Source organism: Triticum aestivum, chromosome 2D (assembly GCF_018294505.1).
Source record: "Triticum aestivum cultivar Chinese Spring chromosome 2D, IWGSC CS RefSeq v2.1, whole genome shotgun sequence".
NCBI lineage: Eukaryota > Viridiplantae > Streptophyta > Magnoliopsida > Poales > Poaceae > Triticum > Triticum aestivum.
Window position 1 is genome coordinate 586,050,913 of NC_057799.1, and position 15,356 is coordinate 586,066,268.

Below are 15,356 nucleotides of genomic sequence, written 5' to 3' on the forward strand. Positions count from 1 at the left end.
GACGTCTGAGCGACATCACATAAAGGGCTTATACCAAAAGTAAATAACGAGAGTGCCACAGTCGGACGTCTGTGGCGACATCACATAAAGGGCTTATATCAAAGGTAAATAACAAGAGTGCCACAGTCATAAAGGGCTTATATCCAAAGTAAATAACAAGCGTGCCACAGTCGGACGTCTGAGCGACATCACATAAAGGGCTTATATCAAAGGTAAATAACAAGAGTGCCACAGTCGGACGTCTGAGCGACATCACATAAAGGGCTTATATTTCATAACTCGATATTCCAGTAGCTCATGAATTTAAATCATCTCAAGGAAATACTCACGTACGAAATAATAAAATGGTTAGTCCATCCACCGGAATAACATTCAACCGGGTTTACCACTCAAGCTTGTTCACCGGGGATTTCCACGGAGACTGACACAGGGACTGACACTGAGACTGATATGGATACTATTTGGATGCATTGACCCAGGTCCTTGACCATGGACACGATGACTCAGAAGGTTTTGACTCTGCAAAGTTTGTACTCTTAACCACAGCCAACGGATTTCAGTAGTCACAAGGGACTAGGTCCGTTTACGGTATTTTAGGAGAAACACATCTAACCAGTACACACCCATTCCACATTCCGATGCCAGGAATCACCCTAGGCAACGTTCAAGAAAAACCTTGGGACGGGGAGGCTACAACCTCGCGTAGCATGGGATCAAATTTATATCGCGCGCTCTAAGGGGTGCCCCCCTCTCGGTCCCAACCGGAAACACCCATGCCCCCTGACCGGATGACTGGCTTTAATCCAGGGCCATGGAACCCTCATCCCAGCCCCTCTATTTGGTGTGTACAAGGAAAGAGGTTTGCAACTTACTAAACCGTATTCTTTGCAGAAAACATGTGGCAGCACGAAAAGGGAACGAACGGTAACGTGGCTTAGTCCACGTTAACGTCGGAGTTTAACGGTTGACATAAGACTGGCATGCTACAACAATACCATCTTATTACCTCTCATGTCACCACATGATCGGGTCATCTCCCCACAAAAGATCACATCAAACTTTGAAGCACACGGGTAGTTGCCTTGCATGCAACGTAACACTCACCGATGCATACATAAACCTGCTATGCACTAACTATGCAAGCAAACATGCAAAACACTCATCATATCAAAGGTTCAAACATGCTTGCCTGGTTCGGAGAAGTCGGAGTCTAGCTCGGCGAAGTTCGCGGCTCCGTCACCTCCTCCGGAATCTACGGTATAAAGAAACCGTATACTAACGTGAATACCGTTGCGTGCATAAAAATTATTCCAAATTTTTTCCAAATAAATACTATAAAAACTAGACAAAAAGATAAGACTGACAAAAAAAGAATCAATAAAAAAGCATCTTTTGTTTAAAAGATATGTGGGTTTTAGTCCAAGGACTATTCGGTGATGAAACAGAAAAGATCCAGGGGCTTGTTTGAAAAAGCAGAAAACGCTTCGGTATGAAATACGCCTTCCCAGAAGGGAAAACACACTTTGCCCGAAGGCGCCTTCAGAAAACGGTTCGAAGGAAAAGAAAGAGAGGCTGATGGGGCGGTCCCACCCGTCAGGTTCAAACTCCAACAGAGCTCGCCGGCGCCTGAAGGCTGCGGTGGTCGCCGGCGTTGATCCACGGCGAGGTAGGGTGATCGGAGGGTACCTACGGGTTCAGGGTGTCCTTCCGCGTCGGTGGGTGGTGGACTTGGCCGTCGGTGAGCAACACGTCAACGGCGACCTTATCTCCGGCGGACGGTGGTTCGGGCGAGGGTGGAGCTCTCCGGTGGGTGCTGCAAACTCCAAATTGGTGCGTGGGTTAGAGAGGTGGATGCACTAGGAGGCTACTGGCATGAGTTGAGAGGCAGGGGTGCACGCACGGGAGCGAATCTTGCCGGATCCCGAAGCGGGTCGAGGCGGCCGGAGTTGGGGAAGAAGACTTCCTCGAGGCCCTCCTAGTGGCTTGGCGTGGTACTTGTGGGGTGGAGGGATAGTGCGTGTTCGAGTTAGAGCTCGGGACTTCCTTTTATAGGCGATTCGAGGAGGTGGCCATCAACGGGATAACGCCGGCGAGCAATTACGGCGAAGAGGTTGGGCGGGGGTTTAGGTGGTTTGGCATCATCGTGGTGTTCCACTGGCACCGTTCCCCCGCTAAAACCTCAGTCGGGTTGGGGTAATGCTCCGGTCCTCGACGGAACGGCCGTACGGGCACGACGGCGGCAGGGAGCGCGCTCCGTGCCTCCCAGTTCACGACGACGGCTCTGCAGCGTGCACAGAGGAGGGGACGGCCACGCGGTGGTCTCTGGTGGTTTGGGCGGTGCTGGACGGCGCCGTCCCACGCTGTGCCTCTCTGGCAGCCACAGCGAGTGCATGCTGCCGCCGCGCATGGGGCGATGCACCTCGGCCAGCTCGCCGCCGACGCCTGCAAGCGTCCAGGCGACCATGCGGCGTGGGGATAAGAAGGAGGAACATGGCGCAAGGTGCCACTGCAGCTACTGGCGAGATCGACATGGTGTTCTGAAGGAAACGACACTGGCTCTGAAACTGTTTCTCTGAAACTCTGAACTTCGACAGTAACAGTGCCCTCCAGGTGTTCGACGATATGATTTGGGCACGAGGAAAATTTTTCTGGAGCTGGGACTTGGTGAGGTGACCTCTGGATGCATCCAGAGGCTGCCTGAATTTTCTCAGATTTTTAGGAGAAGAAAACAAATAAATTTCACCAAATTTTGCAAATATGGCCCAAACTTGCAGCAAGCACATTTTGAAAATTTTGAACTGGAGACCAGTGGATCTTCCTGGATCTTGGTTGAGGGTTCTAAGGACTAGCTAGGGAAATTTGTTTGGAGGCAAAACTCAAAGGAGAACTAGTGGTCCCTTTGTAAATCTCCAAGGGTCAAAATAGAGGACAGAAAAGGTTTTTGATTAAAAATAAATGGAGATGAAATCATGGGGAAGATAAACTTGCTGGATTTGAAGTTTATCATGACACAAAGTGGGGAGATGGCTTTTGGGAGGAGTTTTGAACTTAGGTTGTGGCAAGAGATAAATTTTGAGAAGGAAAGGATCACTCCATATGCCATAGGGCTATTTTAAAAAGAAAAGATTTTAAAAAACTTTCCCAATGAAAAACATTTGCGTTGAGTCAACACAAGATGAAAAACCTCCAAGACCAAAGATCAAGTTTTCGATGAACTCGAGGAAAATACTTGTTATAAAAAGAAAGTTTTTAAGAAGGAGAGTCCTTAAAAAAAATTAAATAACCTCCTTCAAACCAAATAAATATTTTGATAAAACAAAAATAAATTTTTTGGGTGTCACAACACCTACCCCCTTAGGAAAAATCTCGTCCCCGAGATTTCAGCTGATCCTCAAATAGATGTGGGTACTCTGCCTGAAGAAAATCCTCTCTTTCCCATGTTGCTTCATCCTCGGTGTGATTGCTCCACTGAACCTTGAAAAATTTAGTAGTTTTCTGACGGGTTCTCCTTTCAGACTCTTCCAATATTTTTATTGGCCGCTCTCTGTAGGTGAGGTATGGTTGCATATCAATGCTCTCATGAGATACATGCTTTTCTGGGTTGCTCACACACTTCCTTAACTGTGAAACGTGGAACACGTCATGGACGTCTGATAGCTCTTTGGGTCGGTCTAGCTGGTAGGCTACTCTGCCTCTTCGTGCAACCACACAGAAGGGTCCAATAAATCTAGGGGCTAGCTTTCCTTTAATTTTGAACCGTTGCAGGCCCCTCATAGGAGACACTCATAGGTATACATATTCACCGGGTTCAAAGCTGACCTCACGATGTTTTCGATCGTAATAGCTCTTTTGTCGGCTTGGAGCTGTCTTGAGTCGGTCCCTGATTTGTTTAACTTTCTCCTCGGCTTCCTTGAGTATGCCTGGGCCGAAGATACGACTGTCACCTGTTCTGACCAGTTTAATGGCGTACGACATCTCCGTCCATACAATGCTTCAAAAGGTGCCATTTGTAGGCTGGTTTGGTAACTGTTGTTGTATGCGAACTCGGCATATGGTAAGCTTTCCTCCCAACTGGCTCCATAGGTGAGAACACAGGCTCTCGGCATGTCTTCTAGGATTTGGTTCACGCGTTCAGTTTGTCCATCAGTCTGGGGGTGGTACGCTGTACTGAAAGCTAGTTGCGTGCCCAGAGCTTGTTGTAAGTGATCCCAAAATTTAGAGACAAATTGAGTGCCCCGGTCGGATATTATAGTCTTTGGGACTCCATGCAGACAAACTATACGGGAGAGATAAAGCTTAGCAAGCTTCTGAGTGGAGTAGGTCGTCTTCACGGGAATGAAATGTGCTACCTTGGTTAGCCTATCTGTGATGACCCATATGGCATCATTTCTCCATTGTGATCGAGGTAGTCCGACGATAAAATCCATTCCAATTTCGTCCCATTTCCACTCAGGTATCATGTTTGGCTGTAGTAGCCCTGCTGGTTTTTGGTGCTCGTCTTTAATGCGTTGAGACGAATCACAACATGCAATGAATGTGGCTATATCCCTTTTCATACCGTGCCACCAAAATCTTTCCTGAATGTCTTTGTACATTTTGGTTCCTCCAGGGTGGATTGAATATGGGGCGGTGTGGCCTTCGGTTAGGATTTGTTGTTTGAGGTCCTTAATGTTTGGTACGCAAAGTCTGTCTCCGTACCATAATACTCCCTCTTTGTCTATGACGAACTCTGAAGCCTTGCCAAGGCTCACTTTTCTCTTTATACCTTCGATGCTGGGATGTCCATGCTGAGCCTTCTTAATCTGTTCCATTAGGGTGGGCTGTATCTCCAGATTTGATACGTTGCCCTCGGTGACTATCACCATGTTGAGTTTGGCGAACTCCTGCTGAATTTCAGGCCTCAAGTTCTGTGGACTGTCGTTGCCTGAGCTGGGGTTCCGACTAAGAGCGTCTGCCACTACATTTGCTTTCCCTGGATGGTAGTGAATGCCGACATCATAGTCCTTGACTAATTCCAACCAGCGTCGTTGTCGTAAGTTGAGTTCTGGTTGAGTGAAAATATATTTAAGGCTTTTATGATCCGTATATATTTCACAATGATTTCCCAGCAAAAAGTGCCTCCACTCTTTGAGTGTATGGATGACTGCTGCTAGCTCCAAGTCATGAGTAGGATAATTTTCTTCATGCTTCCGTAGTTGCCTGGAAGCATATGCGACAACTTTGCCGTCCTGCATAGTTACGCACCCGAGGCCCTTCCGGGATGCGTCACAATACACTTCAAAACTTTTGTGTATGTCCGGCACAACCAAAACCGGTGCTGTTGTTAATTTCCTCTTGAGTTCTTGGAAGCTTTTCTCGCACTCTTCAGTCCATACAAATTTCTTATCTTTCTTGAGTAACTGTGTCATTGGTTTTGCCACGGTGGAGAATCCTTCAATAAACCTTCGGTAATATCCAGCCATTCCTAGGAAACTTCGTACATCTGTTACGTTGGCTGGTGGTTTCCAGCCAAGAACGGCCTTGACTTTTTCTGGGTCTACGGCCACGCCCTCTTGGGTCAGTACATGGCCTAGAAAACCAACCTGTCTTAGCCAAAATTCACATTTGCTAAATTTGGCGTATAATTGATGTTTCCTTAATTCTCCCAATACAATTCTGAGATGTTCAGCATGTTCTTCCGGTGTCTTTGAGTATACCAGAATATCATCAATGAACACCACAACAAATTTGTCCATAAATTTCATAAACACTTTGTTCATGAGGTGGACGAAATATGCGGGGGCGTTCGTCAGTCCAAACAGCATTACTGTGAACTCATATAATCTGTATCTGGAGGTGAATGATGTCTTAGGGATATCTTCTGTCCGTACCTTTAATTGATGATATCCCGATGTTAAATCAATTTTTGAGAACACCTTGGCTTGTGTGAGCTGGTCAAATAAATCATTTATCCGTGGCATCGGATATTTGTTTTTGATGGTGACCATGTTGAGAGCTCGATAGTCTATACACAATCTCAGTGTCCCCTCCTTTTTCTTGGCAAATAATACTGGTGAACCCCAAGGTGAGGAGCTGGCTCGTATAAATCCTTTGTCCAGTAATTCTTTTATTTGCTTCTTTAATTCTACCAACTCGGAGGGTGCCATTCTATAAGGTCTCTTGTAAATGGGGGTGGTGCCAGGTGCTAGTTCAATGCTGAACTCTATTTCCCGATCTGGTGGCATGCCTGGTAGTTCTTCGGGAAATACGTCAGGAAACTCACACACCACTGGAACTTTTCTCAATTCTGAAATGTCCACCTTGTTCAACTTTGGTTGCCGTGACCGTGGTCTCTCTTGAGCTGCAACCTTTATTGTCTTGCCGTGATGATGAGTAAGAATCACAGTCCGATTGAACAGTCGATAAATCCCTTGTTGGTGGTTAACCAGTCCATTCCTAGGATAACATCCAGTCCTTTATTTTCCAACACGATGAGATTCGCCTGAAACTTTAGTCTTTCAAACTCAATAATCACACCTTGGCAGTAACTCTAAGTGATCTGCTTATTCCCGGGGGACTTGATGATCATGGACTTTTCCAAAGGAAGTATCGGAAAACCATGTTGCAAAACAAAACTCTTCGAAATGAACGAGTGAGAAGCTCCAGAATCAAACAAAACCGTGGCAGGTATTGTGTTGACAGGGAACATACCGAGTACGATGTCTGGGGCATTCTGTGCTTCCTCCTTGGTCACATGGTTGAAGTGACCCTTCTTGTGATTGTTGTTGGGGTTGAAGTTGTTACGCCTGGGGGCTGGATTATTTCCACCATTGTTCGGCTTGGGGGCCGAGTTCCTCGGCTTTGGGCACTGTTTGGCATAGTGCCCTTTGTTGGGGAACGTAGTAATTTCAAAAAAATTCCTACGCACACGCAAGATCATGGTGATGCATAGCAACGAGAGGGGAGAGTGTTGTCCACGTACCCTCGTAGACCGACAGCGGAAGCGTTATCACAACGCGGTTGATGTAGTCGTACGTCTTCACGATCCGACCGGTCAAGTACCAAACGCACGGCACCTCCGAAGTTCTACACACGTTCAGCTCGATGACGTCCCTTGAACTCCGATCCAGCCGAGTGTTGAGGGAGAGTTTCGTCAGCACGACGGCGTGGTGACGATGATGATGTTCCACCGACACAGGGCTTCGCCTAAGCTCCGCAACGTTATTATCGAGGTGTAATCTGGTGGAGGGGGGCACCGCACACGGCTAAAATATCGTATATCAAGTGTGTCCATGGGGTGCCCCCTGCCCCCGTATATAAAGGAGCAAGGGAGGAGGAGGCCGGCCCTAGGAGGGGGCACACCAAGTGTGGAGTCCTACTAGGACTCCCTAGTCCTAGTAGGATTCCACCTCCCATATGGAATAGGAAAAGAGGAAGGGGAAAAGAGAAGGAAGGAAGGGGGCGCCCCCCTTCCCTAGTCCAATTCGGACCAGACCAAGGGGAGGGGTGCGGCCACCCTTGAGGCCCTTTTCCTTCTTTCCCGTATGGCCCAATAAGGCCCAATACGTATTCCCGTAACTCTCCGGTACTCCGAAAAATACCCGAATCACTCGGAACCTTTCCGAAGTCCGAATATAGTCGTCCAATATATCGATATTTACGTCTCGACCATTTCGAGACTTCTCGTCATGTCCCCGATCTCATCCGGGACTCCGAACTCCTTCGGTACATCAACATACATAAACTCATAATAAAACTGTCATCGTAACTTTAAGCGTGCGGACCCTTTGGGTTCGAGAACTATGTAGACATGACCGAGACACCTCTCCGGTCAATAACCAATAGCGGGACCTGGATGCCCATATTGGCTCCCACATATTCTACGAAGATCTTTATCGGTCAGACCGCATAACAACATACGTTGTTCCCTTTGTCATCGGTATGTTACTTGCCCGAGATTCGATCGTCGGTATCTCGATACCTAGTTCAATCTCGTTACTGTCAAGTCTCTTTACTCGTTCCGTAATACATCATCCCGCAACTAACTCATTAGTCACAATGCTTGCAAGGCTTATAGTGATGTGCATTACCGAGTGGGCCTAGAGATACCTCTCCGACAATCGGAGTGACAAATCCTAATTTCGAAATACGCCAACCCAACAAGTACCTTTGGAGACACCTGTAGAGCACCTTTATAATCACCCAGTTACGTTGTGACGTTTGGTAGCACACAAAGTGTTCCTTCGGTAAACGGGAGTTGCATAATCTCATAGTCAGAGGAACATGTATAAGTCATGAAGAAAGCAATAGCAACATACTAAACGATCGGGTGCTAAGCTAACAGAATGGGTCAAGTCAATCACGTCATTCTCCTAATGAGGTGATCTCGTTAATCAAATGACAACTCATGTCTATGGCTAGGAAACATAACCATCTTTGATTAACGAGCTAGTCAAGTAGAGGCATACTAGTGACACTCTGTTTGTCTATGTATTCACACATGTATTATGTTTCCGGTTAATACAATTCTAGCATGAATAATAAACATTTATCATGATATAAGGAAATATATAATACTTTATTATTGCCTCTAGGGCATATTTCCTTTAGTCTCCCACTTGCACTAGAGTCAATAATCTAGTTCACATCGCCATGTGATTTAACATCAATAATTCACATCACCATGTGATTAACACCCATAGTTCACATCTCTGTGTGACCAACACTCAAAGGGTTTACTAGAGTCAATAATCTAGTTCACATCGCTATGTGATTAACACCCAAAGAGTACTAAGGTGTGATCATGTTTTGATTGTGAGATAATTTTAGTCAACGGGTCTGTCACATTCAGATCTGTAAGTATTTTGCAAATTTCTATGTCTACAATGCTCTGCACGGAGCTACTCTAGCTAATTGCTCCCACTTTCAATATGTATCTAGACCGAGACTTAGACTCATCTAGATTTAGTGTCAAAACTTGCATCGACGTAACCCTTTACGACGAACCTTTTGTCACTTCCATAATCGAGAAACATATCCTTATTCTGCTAAGGATAATTTTGACCGCTGTCCAGTGATCTACTCCTAGATCAATATTGTACTCCCTTGCCAAAATCAGTGTAGGGTATACAATAGATCTGGTACACAGTATGGCATACTTTATAGAACCTATGGCCAAGGCATAGGGAATGACTTTCATTCTCTTTCTATCTTCTGCCGTGGTCGGGCTTTGAGTCTCTACTCAATTTCACACCTTGTAACACAAGCAAGAACTCTTTCTTTGACTGTTCTATTTTGAACTACTTCAACATCTTGTTAAGGTATGTACTCATTGAAAAACTTATCAAGCGTCTTCATCTATCTCTATAGATCTTGATGCTCAATATGTAAGCAGCTTCACCGAGGTCTTTCTTTGAAAAACTCCTTTCAAACACTCCTTTATGCTTTGCACAATAATTCTACATTATTTCCGATCAACAATATGTCATTCACATATACTTATCAGAAATGATGTAGTGCTCCCACTCACTTTCTTGTAAATACAGGCTTCACCGCAAGTCTGTATAAAACTATATCCTTTGATCAACTTATCAAAGTGTATATTCCAACTCCGAGATGCTTGCACCAGTCCATAGATGGATCGCTGGAGCTTGCATATTTTGTTAGCACCTTTAGGATTGACAAAACCTTCTGGTTGCATCATATACAACTCTTCTTTAATAAATCCATTAAGGAGTGTAGTTTTGTTTATCCATTTGCCAGATTTCATAAAATGTGGCAATTGCTAACAAGATTCAGACAAACTTAAGCATAGATACGAGTGAGAAACTCTCATCGTAGTCAACACCTTGAACTTGTCAAAAAAAACCTTTTTGCGACAATTCTAGCTTTGTAGATAGTAACACTACTATCAGCGTCTGTCTTCCTCTTGACGATCCATTTATTCTCAATTGCTTGCCGATCATCGGGCAAGTCAACCAAAGTCCACACTTTGTTCTCATACATGGATCTCATCTCAGATTTCATGGCCTCAAGCCATTTTGCGGAATCTGGGCTCACCATCGCTTCTTCATAGTCCGTAGGTTCGTCATGGTCTAGTAACATAACCTCCAGAACAGGATTACCGTACCACTCTGGTGCGGATCTTGATCTAGTTGACCTACGAGGTTCAGTAATAACTTGATCTGAAATTTCATGATCATTATCATTAACTTCCTCACTAATTGGTGTAGGTGTCGCAGAAACTGATTTCTGTGATGATCTACTTTCCAATAAGTGAGCAGGTATAGTTACCTCATCAAGTTCTACTTTCCTCCTACTCACATCTTTCGAGAAAAACTCCTTCTCTAGAAAGGATCCATACTAAGAAACGAATGTCTTGCCTTTGGATCTGTGATAGAAGGTGTACCCAACTGTCTCCTTTGGGTATCCTATGAAGACACATTTCTCCGATTTGGGTTTGAGCTTATCAGGATGAAACTTTTTCACATAAGCATCGTAACCCCAAACTTTAAGAAACGACAACTTTGGTTTCTTGCCAAACCACAGTTCATAAGGCGTCGTCTCAACGGATTTTGATGGTGCCCTATTTAACGTGAATGTAGCTGTCTCTAATGCATAACCCCAAAACGATAGTGGTAAATTGGTAAGAGAGATCATAGATTGCACTATATCCAATAAAGTACATTTATGACGTTCGGACACACCATTATGCCGTGGTGTTCCAGGTGGCACGAATTTGTGAAACTATTCCTCATTGTTTTAATTGAAGACCAAACTCGTAACTCAAATATTTTCCTCCACGATCAGATCATACGAATTTTATTTTTCTTGTTATGATGATTTTCAACTTCACTCTGAAATTCTTTGAACTTTTCAAATGTTTCAGACTTATGTTTCATTAAGTAGATATACCCATATCTGCTCAACTCATCTGTGAAGGTGAGAAAATAACGATATCCGCCACGAGCCTCAATATTTATCAGACCACACACATCTGTATGTATGATTTCCAACAAATCTGTTGCTCTCTCCATAGTTCCGGAGAACGGCGTTTTAGTCATCTTGGCCATGAGGCACGGTTCACAAGCATCAAGTGATTCATAATCAAGTGATTCCAAAATCCCATCAGTATGGAGTTTCTTCATGCGCTTTACACCAATATGACCTAAACAGCAGTGCCACAAATAAGTTGCACTATCATTATTAACTTTGCATCTTTTGGCTTCAATATTATGAATATGTGTATCACTACGATCGAGATCCAACAAACCATTTTTGTTGGTGTGTATGACCATAAAAGGTTTTTTTATTCATGTAAACAGAACAACAATTGTTCTCTAACTTAAATGAATAATCGTATTGCAATAAACATGATCAAATCATATTCATGCTCAGCGCAAACACCAAATAACATTTATTTAGTTTCAACACTAATCCCGAAAGTATAGGGAGTGTGCGATGATGATCATATCAATCTTGGAACTACTTCCAACACACATCGTCACCTCGCCTCTTACTAGTCTCTGTTTATTCTGCAACTCCCGTTTTGAGTTACTACTTTAGCAACTGAACCAGTATCAAATACCGAGGGGTTGCTATAAACACTAGTAAAGTACACATCAATAACATGTATATCCAATATACCTTTGTTCACTTTGCCATCCTTCTTATCGACCAAATAGTTGGGGTAGTTCCACTTCCAGTGACCAGTCCCTTTGCAGTAGAAGCACTTAGTCTCAGGCTTAGGTACAGACTTGGGCTTTTTCACTTGAGTAGCAACTTGCTTGCCGTTCTTTTGAAGTTCCCCTTCTATCCCTTTGCCCTTTTCTTGAAACTAGTGGTCTTGTTAACCATCAACACTTGATGCTCTTTCTTGATTTCTATCTTCGTCGATTTCAGTATCGCGAAGAGCTCGGGAATTACTTTCGTCATCCCTTACATACTATAGTTCATCACAAAGTTCTACTAACTTGGTGATGGTGACTAGAGAATTCTGTCAATCACTATTTTATCTGGAAGATTAACTCCCACTTGATTCAAGCGATTGTAGTACCCAGACAATCTGAGCACATGCTCACTAGTTGAGCGATTCTCCTCCATCTTTTAGCTATAGACTTGTTGGAGACATCATATCTCTCAACTCGGGTATTTGCTTGAAATATTAACTTCAACTCCTGGAACATCTTATATGTTCCATGACGTTCAAAACGTCTTTAAAGTCCCAATTCTAAGCCGTTAAGCATGGTGCACTAAACTATCAAGTAGTCACCATATTGAGCTAGCCAAACGTTCATAACGTCTGCATCTGCTCCTGCAATAGGTCTGTCACCTAGCGGTGCATCAAGGACATAATTTTTTCTGTGCAGCAATGAGGATAATCCTCAGATCACGGATCCAATCCGCATCTTTGCTACTAACATCCTTCAACATAATTTTTCTCTAGGAACATATCAAAAATAAACAAAGGGAAGCAACAACGTGAGCTATTGATCTACAACATAATTTGCAAAATACTATCAGGACTAAGTTCATGATAAATTTAAGTTCAATTAATCATATTACTTAACAACTCCCACTTAGATAGACATCCCTCTAATCATCTAAGTGATTACGTGATCCAAAGCAACTAAACCATGTCCGATTAACACGTGAGATGGAGTAGTTTCAATGGTGAACATCACTATGTTGATCATATCTACTATATGATTCAGGCTCGACCTTTCGGTCTCTGTGTTCCGAGGCCATATCTGTACATATGCTAGGCTCGTCAAGTTTAACCTGAGTATTCCGCGTGTGCAACTGTTTTGCACCCGTTGTATTTGAACGTAGAGCCTATCACACCCGATTAACACGTGGTGTCTCAGCACGAAGAACTTTCGCAACGGTGCATACTCAGGGAGAACACTTTTGTCTTGAAATTTTAGTGAGAGATCATCTTATAATGCTACCGTCAATCAAAGCAAGATAAGATGCATAAAGGATTAACATCACATGCAATCAATATAAGTGATATGATATGGCCATCATCATCTTGTGCTTGTGATCTCCATCTCCGAAGCACCGTGCTCGTGATCTCCATCTCCGAAGCACTGTCATGATCACCATCGTCACCGGCTCGACATCTTGATCTCCATCGTAGTATCGTTGTCGTCTCGCCAACTTATTGCTTTTACGACTATCGCTACCGCTTAGTGATAAAGTAAAACTATTACATGGCGATTGCATTTCATACAATAAAGCGACAACCATATGGCTCCTGCCAGTTGCCGATAACTCGGTTACAAAACATGATCATCTCATACAACACATTATATCACATCATGTCTTGACCATATCACATCACAACATGCCCTGCAAAAACAAGTTAGACGTCCTCTACTTTGTTGTTGCAAGTTTTACGTGGCTGCTACGGGCTTAGCAAGAACCGTTCTTACCTACGCATCAAAACCACAACGATAGTTTGTCAAGTTGGTGCTGTTTTAACCTTCGCAGGGACCGAGCGTAGCCACGCTCGGTACAACTAAAGTGAGAGAGACAGACACCCGCCAGTCACCTTTAAGCAACGACTGCTCCGAACGGTGAAACCAGTCTCGCGTAAGCGTACGCGTAATGTCGGTCTGGGCCGCTTCATCTCACAATACCGCTGAACCAAAGTATGACATGCTGGTAAGCAGTATGACTTATATCGCCCACAACTCACTTGTGTTCTACTCGTGCATAGCATCAACGCATAAAACCAGGCTCGGATGCCACTGTTGGGGAACGTAGTAATTTCAAAAAAATTCCTATGCACACGCAAGATCATGGTGATGCATAGCAACGAGAGGGGAGAGTGTTGTCCACGTACCCTCGTAGATCGACAGCGGAAGCGTTATCACAACGCGGTTGATGTAGTCGTACGTCTTCACGATCCGACCGATCAAGCACCGAACGCACGACACCTCCGAAGTTCTACACACGTTCAGCTCGATGACGTCCCTCGAACTCCGATCCAGCCGAGTGTTGAGGGAGAGTTTCGTTAGCACGACGGCGTGGTGACGATGATGATGTTCCACCGACGCAGGGCTTCGCCTAAGCTCCGCAACGGTATTATCGAGGTGTAATCTGGTGGAGGGGGGCACCGCACACGGCTAAAATATCGTATATCAAGTGTGTCCATGGAGTGCCCCCTGCCCCCGTATATAAAGGAGCAAGGGAGGAGGAGGCCGGCCCTAGGAGGGGGCGCACCAAGTGTGGTGTCCTACTAGGACTCCCTAGTCCTAGTAGGATTCCACCTCCCATATGGAATAAGAAAAGAGGAAGGGAAAAAGAGAAGGAAGGAAGGGGGCGCCCCCCCTTCCCTAGTCCAATTCGGACCAGACCAAGGGGAGGGGTGCGGCCACCCTTGAGGCCCTTTTCCTTCTTTCCCGTATGGCCCAATAAGGCCCATACGTATTCCCGTAACTCTCCGGTACTCCGAAAAATACCCGAATCACTCGGAACCTTTTCGAAGTCCGAATATAGTCGTCCAATATATCGATCTTTACATCTCGACCATTTCGAGACTCCTCGTCATGTCCCCGATCTCATCCGGGACTCCGAACTCCTTCGGTACATCAACATACATAAACTCATAATAAAACTGTCATCGTAACTTTAAGCGTGCGGACCCTTTGGGTTCGAGAACTCTGTAGACATGACCGAGACACCTCTCTGGTCAATAACCAATTGCGGGACCTGGATGCCCATATTGGCTCCCACATATTCTACGAAGATCTTTATCGGTCAGACCGCATAACAACATACGTTGTTCCCTTTGTGATCGGTATGTTACTTGCCCGAGATTCGATCGTCGGTATCTCGATACCTAGTTCAATCTCGTTACTGGCAAGTCTCTTTACTCGTTCTGTAATACATCATCCCACAACTAACTCATTAGTCACAATGTTTGCAAGGCTTATAGTGATGTGCATTACCGAGTGGGCCCGGAGATACCTCTCCGACAATCGGAGTGACAAATCCTAATCTCGAAATATGCCAACCCAACAAGTACCTTTGGAGACACCTGTAGAGCACCTTTATAATCACCCAGTTACATTGTGACGTTTGGTAGCACACAAAGTGTTCCTTCGGTAAACGGGAGTTGCATAATCTCATAGTCAGAGGAACATGTATAAGTCATGAAGAAAGCAATAGCAACATACTAAACGATCGGGTGCTAAGCTAACGGAATGGGTCAAGTCAATCATGTCATTCTCCTAATGAGGTGATCTCATTAATCAAATGACAACTCATGTCTATGGCTAGGAAACATAACCATCTTTGATTAACGAGCTAGTCAAGTAGAGGCATACTAGTGACACTTTGTTTGTCTATGTATTCACACATGTATTATG